Source organism: Danaus plexippus, assembly GCF_018135715.1.
Source record: "Danaus plexippus chromosome 9 unlocalized genomic scaffold, MEX_DaPlex mxdp_24, whole genome shotgun sequence".
NCBI lineage: Eukaryota > Metazoa > Arthropoda > Insecta > Lepidoptera > Nymphalidae > Danaus > Danaus plexippus.
This window is the reverse complement of record NW_026869847.1, coordinates 955,665-970,698: the sequence shown is the minus strand read 5'-3', so window position 1 is coordinate 970,698 and position 15,034 is coordinate 955,665. Positions and strand designations below refer to the sequence as shown.

The window sequence follows — 15,034 nt, the reverse complement described above, 5'->3', positions numbered from 1 at the left end:
AAAAAACTTATTCTTCGAATCTGATCTATGGATTGTGGATTTCCTGTTGTTTTTTAAGTTATTGTGTTGTTTTTTTATAAATTATAAGTTAAAATTTGAAAAGAACAAAACTAAATTATGGCTGTGTTTATTTACTATGGTTAACATAAAAATATCAAAAGAAGGTTTTAATATTTGCACATTCTTATAGGGTTTTTATAGAACATATATTATTGACAATTTCCTCCAGCATCTGATTTTTCGTCCGTCCGGATATCCAAATTTAAAAAGACTTTTTTGATTACGATCATAGCATGACCTCAATTAATTTAATCCATTAAGACATTTTCGTTGTTTTCAAGCCACCTTCAAATATCCATCTAAAACACTACAAAGACTAACTCAGTTAAAAGTGAAATTTCCTTTTTTCATATAATCATCTCCAAATCAACGTTCAGTTTGAGGTAAAACCAAAATTCAAAATACTCTAACGTCGTATTAAGCCTGAACTTGAAATGATCTCAAAGTTTAATCGGGGTTCGCCGATTCGGCTGGTCGTAATGGCGGGTATAACTTAAATCAAGTATTTATTACCGAGCCCGAACACATTGGGAATGTTCACTATAAATAACAGTGACATGAATTAAGTTGTATGATGGATGTTAACATTGTGTGCTTGTGTAGCGAGCTGGTTCATGATATAATTATTCGGTTCGAATTAACACATGTATAAGTAAATCTCGTATGTAAATTCACAACTTGCAATGAAACGTACAGTAATTATTTTTACAGTACGTTTCATTTTTATCCAGGATAATACCCGCAATCAATAAAGTCCATCATTTATCTCAACGTCGACGTTCTAAATTAGCTGTTATTACAAATGTATAAGGTTGATAATTTGGATGTTTTGATCGTGATTATTTTCGATGGAATATCAATTTTGATATGTAATACGTCATTGGAATAATTAATTTAATTCGTATGACGTCGGCCGTTATGAAAAATTATCACGGACGAGTAATCGGGGTGGGGTGGCGCACCGTGCACGGTTATGTAAGAGATATTACGAGCTGAACGAGGTTAATTGTCGTGTAACTTGAAATTTTATAAATTTCGTCGCCTGTAATTATTATATTTCTGTAAGTGAAATCGGTCATTTTTCTCGTTTGATTGATTATTCAGTACAGTTATTGTAGAATTCGATAACCATCAAATAATAATGTATGAAAACAAATGAATAAAAGTTAATACAACCACTGTAATAACGTAGTGATCGATTAAATCTGATCGTTTTAAGAAAAGAAAACAAATAATTCACGAATTAACCGACGCAGTTGTATAACATAGTGTACTTTATATGTGTAGTGTATTGTTATGATGCAAAAAAATCAAAAATGCACGAATCGGAATGTTTTTTTTCTCGAGTCGTTGTTCAGCGGGGGGTCGAGCTCCGGCGCCGAGGAGTGTCGAAAAAGATTCGTTTAAAGTCCGACTGAATTTTGGCAATATTATTCAAGGTACCAGATAACCCTTACCAGTCCGCTTGTCCCGCTTATATTACGATTTTTATGGTGTAAAAACGAGGGATAACTATTAATATTTTAAGACTGTAATGTTATTAAGAGATATATCTGATCAATCGATTTATAAGAAACTGAAATCGTTTGCATCTTAATGCAAAAGCAACTGAGGTCTGTCATTAGTTTTATAGAGTTTATTCCATAGTTTATATAAATATAAAAGGGAAGGGAAGTAATTAACTGTTAATGAGAAGAAGTAACGGTTGGGCTCCGTCGATTAAATCCGAGCGATCGCCTGTAAATGTCAAATTTTATTCGGTAGGTCAGGAGGTCAGGACGGTTCTATGACTTGATATAAATTCCGTGTCACTAATACATATTTTGTCTTCATCCATAGTAAAAATTTATCACAGTATTGTGTCATGATCAGTTATTTGTTTTGAATTGTTGAACGAGCTTGGTGCGATAGTATCGGTTTAAATGTTAAGCATTGGGGCTAAGTTCGAACGTCAATTAATCAGAGAGACCCCGCTCGTGAGCCGCTAACTATTGTTGATTGCGCAAACAAACATATCGTTTTTACATCTCCAAGTAAAACTAGATTGTCTTCTATAATGAGATCTAAGACTTTCGCGAGTTTTATTAATTTAAATGGACGTAGAATTTTTCGGATATACTAGATAGATGACGAGATGACGTCTCGTCTGCCCGTGATCACGGTTGCTGAAAAGTAACCGAAACGTCGGGAGTACGTAGTTTTAACAAAATATAAAGCACGCGTAGTATATCCGAAAAATATTAGTTGCATTTAAATAAATGGGTTGTCTTCTAACGCTTAAACTGTACTGAACTATAACATGATCCGTAATCATCTTATTGAGTTTCTTCTTGCTGTTTTGTTTTCTTAACTCAAGTCGTTTAATATTAAACACGATGGCCGACGATCATAATAACAATAACATCAAAAACTTTAATTTCCACAGCTTTCTACTCGTTCTATCACAAGTCGGTTGTCAAGTAGTGCGGATCGTACGCACGACTGGTTACGTCTCTTAACAGCAGACGGTAGGGTGGGGTTGATATTTAGTTTGTACATTATTAAATGGAAATGCTATAATAACACCCGAATTTCACTTTAAATAGAAAGTATACCGTCATTACATACATATAAGTGGTACATTTATATAACACGGAGAGATTCCTCTATTACAAAACCTCAGCCTCCATGTATTAAATTATCGCTAGTTCTTTCTCGTTCCTTAAATCAATTTCATACACGCGGAGTACATTCGCACCGGACGGACGAGTTACGCCGGCGATGTACATGTTCTCTTGATGACTTTCGTTCCTACAAGTCTATGAGTGAGGGAATCTGAACTCTGAGCATATAAATATTCCTATATTCTGTAAATATAGCCCTCGCTGGTACAATCTTGTGTTAACTCACATTAATTCCCTCAATCCTTACACCGAGGCTCGTATTATCTTGATGAATGCGTCCTTCAAACGCGCTCCCGCAATGGTCCTTTAAACTTTATTAAGCAATTACAAAGTATCTCAAATGAGCATTATCAGTACAATTTATGATAGTTTCGATGTCGGGCAGCTTTTTAATCTCCCGGAGTTTATTAATTAAGTATAAGATACGAGTGTTTACTGTCCTGATACTCGTGTTTATGTGACAATCGCCACTAGTCTAATACCTCGAACGATACCATTCTTTTATAGTCTTGTATCTTTTTTCTCTACTTTAGGCTTTTAGCACGTTTAATGTATTTATATTTTAAATTTCGTTACCCTGTGACATTTATTGTCGATCCCTATTTATCTATATCTGGTGAATTATATTCTACTAACGTAAATTCTTGTATCTACTACTCGCATTTATTCATTCTCCTTGTCACTGTTTATTTACAGAGATATTCAGTCATATACTTCCCTTTATTGGGATCACCTAAAGCTTACTAGCGTCGGTGTATATGAAAAAGCTTAGCTTAGAGATCGAAGTTAAGTCCAGAATAATGTGATCTTCAGACGCAACAAACCATTGAATTGTAGAACCGATAACCGAATATTGGAGGCGAAGACGATCATAAAACAAAATTAGGCGCCGCCGTCGGATGCGAGACGCATTCATATGTCATAATTTATCAGGTCTGGGGGAGCGAGATATTTAAGGAGATAAAAATGTGACTTTTAATGTCCAATGTGTGTTGATTAGGTTTTCGTTGCCACATAAAGTAATTTTATTTAGAATTACTTCAAACCCGTTTTATGTTAAATAAACTTTCTATGACAATATGCCTCTTTTAATGCGTTTTAATCGTAATTGTTCTACTCCTATTCTTCTACCAGATAGTGTTCCACTCAAAATGTATTTTGTCAAGGGGCAGAATAATTTTCATCCTAAGCTTATGTTTATTTTAGCCAACTCTTTAAGACAGTGAATTTTTGACATAATGTAATAAATTTCGAATGCTTGCGAAATTATTTATCACGCAAAAGGCGTATCTAGTTTATGTTATTGTGTAACTGTTTAAATTTTAAATGTCCGTGAGTAATTCGCTGTGTTTATGACTGCATAACATTTTTTTTTTGTGGTAATTTCATAACTTTGATGTAACCGAATCAAATTATGCTTAGCCAAGGTTCCGTTTTTAAGTCTCTTTCTCGTTATTATCTATAATTGACATAATTTTCACATTTATTACTGACGTGTTGATAGTTATCTTGTGATAAGAGATACTGTATAGCGTCTATATTTTTTAAATAAGAATAGCTAGAAGATGTTTTTACTTTCAAAGAAAGAGTCCGACGCTAGCATTGATTTTTAGCATATTATAAGTTTCAGTCATAATGTTACAGAAATACTTTTTGCGTTAATCTTAACTATCCGTTGCTCAACTAGAACATTATATACTTGTACTTCAAGTACCAATAATTACGGTCTAGATACGATCTGTTTCCCATACAAATGTACAGAATGAGATGTAGGGCGGGTCATGCTGTTACGATATTAAAATTTTGCTCATTTCCGAGAATTAGCCAACCCTAGGTTGTTTTACCTCTAGCTTCATATAAATTGCAGTGTATAAAATTTGTTTCATGAAGAATAATGTACTTATGTAAAGATGTGGGCAAATAAAATTATAATTAAAAAACTTTTGGGCTATTAGATTGATTGTTTGAAATATACTTCTAAAATCGGTATATTTTTCGAAGTATTGAAAGAAAAATCATATTCCTAATGGTTCAGATACGATTTCAAATATATTAATTATATTGTTTTACATAATTTTCAAAATAGTTGAAATGTTAAGGGTATTTCGATGAAGTAGAATACTTGGACGTCAGCCCTAAGGCAGGTTGCCTGACGTGAAGCAACTGCGGTTAGGAAACTTTTATGGCGTTGGTATTTATTTACAAATAACTAATAACAGCCAGTTCACCGAAATGGCTGGAATATTATCGAGTCGTTACTTGTTCGCTATAACTATTTTGTTTTGATCGACTTCGGAATCTTAAACAATATTTTCAAGTGCTACAATTTCACGGGGACTCGTTTCTTACCAATGTTTTAAAGAATCATGGTTAAAAGCATGTTTTTTTTATTATAAAAAAAATAATAATAACGAGACTTAATGTTTTAAATAAGACACAAGCTAGTAATATAGAAATCGATAACTGATACAATTTCCAGCGATTGCGGTCTAGTACCCCGCTTTAAGACCTAAATTATTGTGATTGCTTCGATAGCACCAGCTTTCCCTGATAGTAATTTAATACCTAATGTGGTTGAGGGCGGAAGGAGGTCGTAAACATTATTATGATCATGCAAATTAAAAAATCTATTGCGCATAACAGAAAGAACGTATAAACACGAACAAGTACTTCATAGAAAAATTGTTTTAGATATTAAAATGTCCAAAATCAATGAAGCTCTCAGTATCTTTGTTAGTTAGGGTATATGATGTCGTCAAAAGTCGGCTTGTAATTCTAAACAGATTTTTAGTAGTAGATATAACTTCGGGTTCTCATGTCAGCCTTTGCATTTAAAACATCAGTGGTACAGGAATTCGCGAACTAAAAAGATTGATAGCACATGAATTGAAATAAGATGCGTTTTAAAACTACAATAATTGTCATCCAGGAATTTTGCTATAATATTTTTCAAAAATTATAGAAGTCAGGCAAGCTTGTCTTGCAACTGATAGAATTATTTCTGTGTACACTTATTGTCCTATAATTCCTTAGCATACATGTCCGTGTTATCGTTATCAGTTAATAAACAATATATTTGTTTAATGTTAATAAATCCATGATAGAAAGTGGGTCACATTTAATTTGTAGCAACAGTGAAATTCAAGTCTTTCACAGTCCGATGACGCGTCACGCTCGGATACAGCGACTATGTTGTGTTCTACCACATCGCGACTAAGCATTTCACTTTGATATTATGATTGGCGATAAAACCATTCGTTACGTTCATAACTAAATTGTAAATACGAAAGTTTGTTCGTGAAAATATAACATGTAGTAACAGGTGCGCTGAGATAAGTTACTTTTGTAGTCAATTGTCTGGTTACTGAAAAACGCGTTTAAAATTCACAATATATTGAGAGGCTATCTTCAAAGTGCTACTATTATTGTTTAGGGAACGTGTTACCGCAAGTAGCAGCTCGGACCTCGGGGTCCTGCACCTGCAACTTTCCCCTGTTTACAAATAATATGTGCATATTATATTAATAGAGGCCGTTCTCTCACTTCTCTTCTTAATTTTTTCATTAAATTTGACAAATCTGCAAAATTTCCTGTATGGTAAAACATTTTAAATTTTCTTACGGTCTACGACAATAGTCGATATGATAAGTAATTTAATTCTCTCACTGATCATCCCGAGGAAAACTACATCAAACAAATGCGAATACAAATCGACTAAGTCAAAGATCCAATGAGAGCAAAAAACTGAAAATACATTAGATTTTCAATATAAGACGTGGTGGAGGATCTTCCTTTTATATTTGTGTATAAATTGAGCATTGAGCATGTTTTTGTGCGTGCGGCGTCTGCAATGCGGAAGCCGCAGTCGCGGTTACTGACGAACGGACAACCCATAATTTGTCTGTAAACATACATACGCCGCTCCAGACCTAACAACTTTCTTTGTTAACATTCTAGATGCTCTGTTTTATTTCTATTCACCGTAGTATATCGTATGTTAATTGTATATAACATCCTATTTTGTTTGTAATGTCTCTACTTCACTTTAGTTTAATGCTAGGATCATAAAATACAGAAATACTTTAGAATAATTATATTTTAATATACTTATAATATTATTCTCAATATGTGGATCTTTATTTTGAAACATGTAAGATTCTGTTCCAGGATAAAATGAATACTATAATATAAACAAATGATATCTAAATTAATTGTGCCTTAAACAAGATATTTTCCTTTTAAGTCTGATAAGCTACAGACTTTATAACATTAAAATTATTTAATATTTAAAATAATATTATATGGATATGTATTTAAGGGAATGGTGATTTTATTTACTGGAATTTGTAGGTAAGGAACCAAAATGTTCCGTTGATTTCGGTTCAAGTTCATCTTTTTATGAAGCAGCTTCTTAAAAAGTTCCTTTTCCCCGTCACGTCAAAAGCACGTCATATCAGAAATGTATATCAAGCCAGCAGTCAGGTTCGTTGCCTTCTCCATACAGGATCAAGTTCTATATTTTTTCTGAAGCCTCCAGACTGCTTGGCCGTTACAGCCTCCAACAACAGATCATTATCATACAAAAATGGATTCTATGGTGGAATGGAAAATGTAATTACCTCAGAATTATTATTTAATTCTAAGGATTTTTCATTCTTACTGTACATTTATTAAAAATCACTATTTTATATTTCTGTCTCATTATATATTATTTATATTATGCATATCTTAGCTGAGCGCACACATTATAACTTGTCGGCACAGATGCAACCACGCCTCGAGATGATTACACTTAATTTGACATTTAAATCTATTTCCAGATTAAAATAAATATATAACTGACTTATAATGATGCTTAAATTATTCTTTCTTAATAATATATAAACAATATAAACGTTTATGGCAGTTTAGAAATTCTTGGAACTTGGACATAGTCAGAGATATATGAACACAGTCAAGAATATAAAGGTGTTTTTAAATGCTACCTTTTGCATATTACAAATTGTTATACATAAATCATTCCTAAAATCATATTATATCTTTAATAAATGGTTAGGTCTTAGGATATAGTATTATGTCAGAACAGCAGCTTCAGAACGACTCGAGCGTGTGAAGGAGTGATAGTGTACTGAGACAGTCGGTTCACCATCTACGACATCATACCCCGCTACCATCAGGTGGTCATAGTCAAAAACTATTCAGCATAATAAAAATATAAACTTGTATAAGTGTATCGGCTCTTCTTTCTACACTGAGTTATGAAACTAATAAATAAATATGTTGCTTAAATGTTATTGGAATTTTTATTGTAAATACACCAAAATCAAGTGTAGTGTTGTGAGTTGAGGGAATATATTAGCACTCACTCATGACTTAACAACTTTAACGTATTGTAAATATTGACTAAATTGACTGGGAAAGTTTTTGAGTGGACAGGTTATGAAAGTTTTGTCATTTGAGTCAAGACGCTGAACCGGGAACTTACGTAAGACATTTTCCTTGGAAAATTTTATGAAAAACTTTATTAGGAAATTAGAAGTTGTTCATCATGGGAGTTGTTATATACTCGTTAGTTGTATAACGGTTATGTTATAGCTAAATGATTTTATATATTACTACTGATACTAAATTATTTTAAAGTTAATTTTGTAATTCTGGAAGTTTAAATGTCGGGTATATGTTTTGGCAAAAGTCTTTATGCAACTATTTCTTCGAAAATCAGCGAAAGTTTCAATATAAATCGGTTCATACGGTATAAAAATACCTTGGACACACAAGAAAATTTAAAAAAATACGAAAGTTTTAAATTTTTTTTTTTTTATAATTTCCTTTAACATCATTAAGAGGTTACTGATTAGAGTAGTGTTTCTTTTATAAATTTATTAATACAAGTGGATTCCGGTAGTAAGTAACATGAACAAGTGACTACATTGAGCTGCCTTATACAATTTGCTAATTATCTTAACACGTAATTTTCTTAGAAATCACTAGCGGATATTTTTCCCGTTTTAGCTTCCATCATCAGAGTGAAAGTGTTTGATAGACGTGTATGTTGTCATTCGGCTTTCACGTCTGTTGCCTTATTGGCGAGGCCACCTCCTCATCACCGACGGTGAGTTGGGGAAAGAATCCGACCATTAGCGGTGCCATTTAAGTCCTTGGATCTTTAATTGAATTACATCATCATATATTACGGTCATGCACAAACAATAACTATTAAAAAGAACATATCACGATAACTAAACATTTATATTTATAGAAAACAATGAATTAGTGTGTACACGAAACTATAATTCAATTACATAACCTATTAAAACGATACGTATAAAGAAAGTATCGGATTAACTATAAAAATAAAGATAAAAGATTACCGATTATCAATAATGCATTCAAGGTGACACTTCACAGTGTTCCTTATTAAATACAACACGGAGAGTTTAATTGACAGCCGTCAATGTTAATATGGCGGTGGTAATGAAGCGGTTACATAACAGAGAGACGACCAACATGTACCGAACAACATTATTTAACAGAGAAATCTGTACATCTGGCGATACAGACGCTCTGCGAGAGTACTGCTCAGATTATCATGTTTTAACGTAATAAAATATAACTTCATCACGTTAATTTCGTATCTAAAGTAACATCTTCACATCGACGTAATTGAAACTTTTAAATTTTCATTTTTATTACCTCCTCCGCATTGTTATTACACGTTACTCTCTAATATATAAAATAAATAATATAAAGTGTTGAAAATTTGATGCAATTACAGCATTATTGAAAGCGTTACAGACAATTTAAAGAGATATCTTTGTATATTTTTTATATGGGCTCGGGCGATATTGAAAGTCATGGACGGATGTGCGTTCGCTTTCCAGCGAATTTAATGTCGATGTAGTAGGCGCGAGCAGCGCCATGATGCAATAACTGAATTAATAAATTCAATTAAATTGTATCAAACGAGAGTATAGCGAATCCAATTAGTTACATTGTGGTGATGATAAATTTATAACGAAAAAATATCGTTCCGTATTTTCACGAGACGGTATCACTGTCTCAGAGCGAAACGACAAACTGTCTTTGCATATCAAGAGTTTACATTATGACTTATTCATATAATATGAAATGTTTATTTGAACGTATTATATGGACGTGTACGCTCGCAACAATCCCTGCGCCCGCGCATCTACACGTTATAAATGTATGATACATCGAAGCGATTCGTTGGATTGTGCTGTAAATGAGAATTCATATTGTTCTTTGAACAATCATCGATTATTTTATAGCTTTATAATCAAGCGGCTTAATGTTTCTATGAAATCCTACATCGGATGCGATCGTTGCGTCTAATGTTTTCTTACGCCAGCTTTAAAACGTCGTCACGTAATGCAGCTCCGATATATTCATCACGGATAACGTAATACTTTTACCTTCCAGCTCTCCTATGACCGTGGTCAACACATTAAAGCCTCTAATACATATAAATCTTTCCATAATTAATTTTCATGTTCAACACGACGATGGACAGCACCTGCTCAGGGAAAGTGTCCATTTGTCACAGTAACGTTTACACTGTCATAATGGCCGATCACGTAATGTATCATGATGGAGTAATTGCTTCTGATTAAACTCTTCCGGATAAGTTTTTGTAAGTGAGTTTCTACTGGTTTGCTACGTTATGCCAGTGCCGTGTTTCTATGTGACTCGTGAAGTAACCTTCTCTCAGTTGACATGTGTATTATATACATGTATATTCACTACATATCGTCGAACTGTCAATATTCCACAGAAGTTAATTGATTTTTCAAATTCGATAGTAGAATAGAATTATCATTACGTATAATGTTAATTTTAAATATGAGAATATATTTTTAATATATTTTTTTTAATTAATAACATAGCTCTGTGAACTTCTCGTGTTATAAACGTTGAATGTGTTAAATTCCAGATTCATTCGTTCTCGCAACTCTATTAAACTTTGATATAAAGTTTCCGCTTCACGTATTAATAATATGATTAATCTTCATATTTATTCAATGTCCTATAAGACGGCGTAATTGAAGTCATATGTTTTTTTATCTATTAAATAAGTGAGCTTATCAGAACGTCAGTATCTCCAAAACATGTCTTCATATAATAATCACAATATCAAGTTAATAACAAGTATCTCGTAAGACTATATAAATAATGTGTGTATGTTATATGCGTGGTAGGTGTTATTGTTCATCGCTGGTTGTGTTCACGGAGCGTGTTGCCATGCTAACACCGATACTCCACCGCTGTCGATACATTCCAGGTTCATTCACATCTCATAACTCTAAACAAACTAGATTTATTATCCAAGGATTACAATAAATCAGCGAATGCAAGGATTTATCCAGTGCCGGTGATTTAGCGAGCCGCACCCACCAGCGGCCGGGGAAAGTCGGGCAATGCCTTGTTTATAATCGCTTCGATTTACTGTAACAAGTGGAAATCACCATCGATAATACCATTAGGGCCCACCGAGATCGAACGCCGCGTTTTATATGTAGTTGTGAAATTAATATGAGATGTGTACCTCACTGGGTCCGTTTAGGAATGTTTAGTACACACGACTGAGATATAAAACATAATAATTTAATCCTTGTTTAAAATAGTTATGGCTATTTATTAACTTAAAATAATCGATTAGATAAAAACAAATCCTAAATATAATCCAACGTTAGGCTTTTTTTCTATATTTCTCAGTAAAACACGTAGTAAACCACAATGTCTTTTAAATATTAACATATTAAATACCTTCTTAATTTCATTCCTTTTTCTGTTACAGGTACGTTCATCATCTGCACTACTCGTAATTAATGAAAGGTACGATTGTAATAAAAGCTCAACAACATCCAATATCTCTCACACTCGGTACTTACGATTACCAACTAATTGATTTCCTCTCACAAAGAACAATCAATGGTACATAATTGCTGGCGATTCACTTCCCATACTTACTCGATTTCATTTGTAACAAATTTCCCTCACAGCCTTATGATTTATGGCCCTGCTATTATAGCTAATTTTACCGTCTCTTTTAACCACTACCCAAAGACTAATAAATAGATGTCATAATATCTTTGTCAAGAAAAAAACTATCATACGTGATGATTGTATTACTCTTAATGAAAGTTATTTATTGAAACAAATTTGATTACATTAAAATATATGCCGTAATATTTAAATAGTGCGGTCGTTTGTATGAGTTCAGTGTTCATGTTATTACCGAGTGAAAAATAAAAAGTGTTCGTTTAAAATTGGCGTAGAATTTGACACAGTGAAATATGAATTATGTCTCGTCAACATACTGAATTAAACCGTATTGTTACCTGTTTATTTGTTAGAAAATTCATTTTAACATACCTATTACAAAATTAATATAAAATTTCTAACTAGAATCGTGAAGTATTCCGTGTGTTATGTAATTTTTTTTTCCATTTTAAAGCTCTCTCGTTTATAATATTGCTATGAAAAATCCTCTCATTACAACAAGATAGGCCTACCGACGTGTTTCAAATTCGACATTCCAATAACAACAGACTCCTGTTACACCGATGCTATGAACACAAGATCAGAACCAATTCGGTTTCTATAATTTTAACCGACAATATAAATCATTTCACGCAAAACTCGAATCGGAATAGTTCCGTCGGCGCTGATACCAATTACGTTACCGGTTGTAGAGCCGTTCTCGTTCGTTAATCGATTTGTGATCAGTTCGTTATATTATTATTATATATAAATAACTTTCACTTAACCTACACTTTTTTTTTCACCGTAAACATTTCTTACGATTTAATTACATAGCTGAGAATTTAAATCGCATCGTGTGCTGTCTCGCTGTAAATCATCTTAATTGTGAACGTCACAGCGGTTATGATGTCGGGTATTCTATATTAGTACGTCGTACACAGAGCTCATTGTTTACCTTTATCCGATCGAGATTCGAGTATCAATTACAGAGCTTCGTTATCACATAGATCGGCTGTACGCTCTCGATTTTTTCAAAAACACTTTTGTGTTATATATTAACGACTTATAATAACAATCTATTCAACTATTGATCGGTGAAACCACACGTGCATACACACGTGCTGGAATACAGAAAAATTAGAAAAGTTATACCCGATTTGAATAACAACTAAGGACGTGTTGAAAACTAATATTATATTCCTATACATGACCTAAATAGTTTATAAAGATAATAGTTTCGGTTAAGCAACTTTCACTAAGTCCAGTAACAATTAGTCAGTTTGCGGTGACTGTTTAAGGAAATATTTGTTTTTGTAACCTGTGTCTATCATTGATGTCTGATCGCCTTTTAAAGTATCAATTGATTAACATCCAATGGGTTAACATTTCATATAAATCTATATTTGCAATGAAAAGTGATGGAAAAAAGGGAAATCAGTTTGAGAGTGAGTCAGAAACGAGTTGTCGACGGCTGTTTTCCTAATGTTTGTTTTAATTAAGTCAACTATTTAAGTGATGCTTGTTAATCGTGCCGATATAATTTAACTGGGTCTCTGTTATCTGTCTGATCAGAATAATTGATATCCTCTTATGGAGAATATTTGCTACAAAATTTAACTTTTAAACTTCTCGTTTGTTTTTAACGACTATGTACTTACGATATACAAAAATATGTAGGTACCCAGATTCACGTATATACAATTTTTTTTTTGCATTTATAATACGAGAGATGGATTGTAAAAATGAGTAGTAGTAAATGAGTAGTAGTAATAGTAAAAATGAGTAGATAAAAAGCTATGATTGCTTGTAATAATTTACTTCGCCCTGAGAGTATTGCATTTTGTGCAAAAAATTTCATTTAAGCCATTTCTGTAGAAGCAATTAGTTCATTGAACTTTATTGAGCATTCAGGTATGAAACATTACCTAAAGTTCAAAACCTTACGTTTATATTCATAGTTAAATTACTTTTAGCTAAATAATTAAATTAATTTTATTAAACTTTTAGGTTTGTTTAAATGGCTTAAATTACTTGTAATCGGCGGAGATTTCAAGTAGGTAATCATCATATTTTTGACATTAAAACAAGTGCTGGGACCGTCAAACCATAAATTATATTGTAATTATGTCGTTACAAGTACATATATTACGAATATTTTTTCTGTTCCTATATTATGTGAATGCTATCAATCATATCGCTGAGCATTATATCCGTACAGAACTTGAAAGGATGTATTTTTTTCTCAAAGTTTGTACCTCGGTACTCCTGACCTAGCGTGTTTGAAAGACGATTAATCAAATAAAACGTTGAAAATCGAACCTGCGACCACACAGGGCCTTAATCCATGTGCGAAATCTCTCACCGTTATAGCAGTGCCCGTGTCAAGAGATGATTTATAACTTATTCATAGTGACTTCGAGTACCGTTTGATGGCGGAGGATATAAGAGGATTCTAAATGCTTATAATTTAATTTTATCTCAATCATAATTCTAATATTTCATTTCGCACAGCCTTAACACCGGGTCGTCCAGGGTCAGTTTCCTGTACATCAATGTGGTTTATTTGACGCGGAGGGTTGCACCTTTCCAGATCAGGCTTTCAAAATGCAGATGATTGAGTTCACATGTCGGGTAGCAATTACACGTTGGATACTCTCGTATTAAAGCTTTTACATGGCGGGATCGTCTCTGCCTTTGTACGTTTCGTTCAATCTGGTAAAGTATAACCACGGATTTAAATGGCCCATCGAGGTTATTGAACTTAAACTTTGATCATTATATACATTTTCCGCTGTTATCATTTATTGCGTGTCCAAACAGCTTCGGCCGTCTTTATTGCTTTGGGTCCTGTTTAATTTAAAGGTCCGGAAATAAACTTAACTGTCATGACTTTGTATTGCAATCAATAAACTTCTGATAGACGAGATGTTTTGTACTGTTTTGTTTTTACAATTCGTAACATTAAAATAATAATTTGTCTTTTAGATTAAATATTTTTTTTAATAGTCAAAAAATGCTACGCAGACCCCAAAAATTTCTATAAGTCATTTAAAATTCATATATTAAAAAGTACCTACATGTGGATAATACGTATATTTCTTAAATTAAAAGTTATATTTCACCTATGATTAATAACTGATCCTTTAAAATATAAACACATACTAAGAGCCAAGGAATTATTCTTTCAGAAAACATCAAGTTTTGCCGAATTCGTTGCGAAATTTAAATCCAAAAAAAAAAACGAGAAATAGCATCAAATCTCTGTATTAACATATTTCACTCGAACCATAACCGCGATTATAGTCCAT

General features: G+C 32.9%; 1 protein-coding gene across 3 annotated transcripts in view; it reads left to right on the top strand.

The window, feature by feature from the left end:
- The window catches only part of LOC116767181 (protein outspread), a 127,862-nt gene that overhangs the window by 49,656 nt on the left and 63,172 nt on the right, over window positions 1–15,034 (top strand). The window lies entirely within an intron of this gene.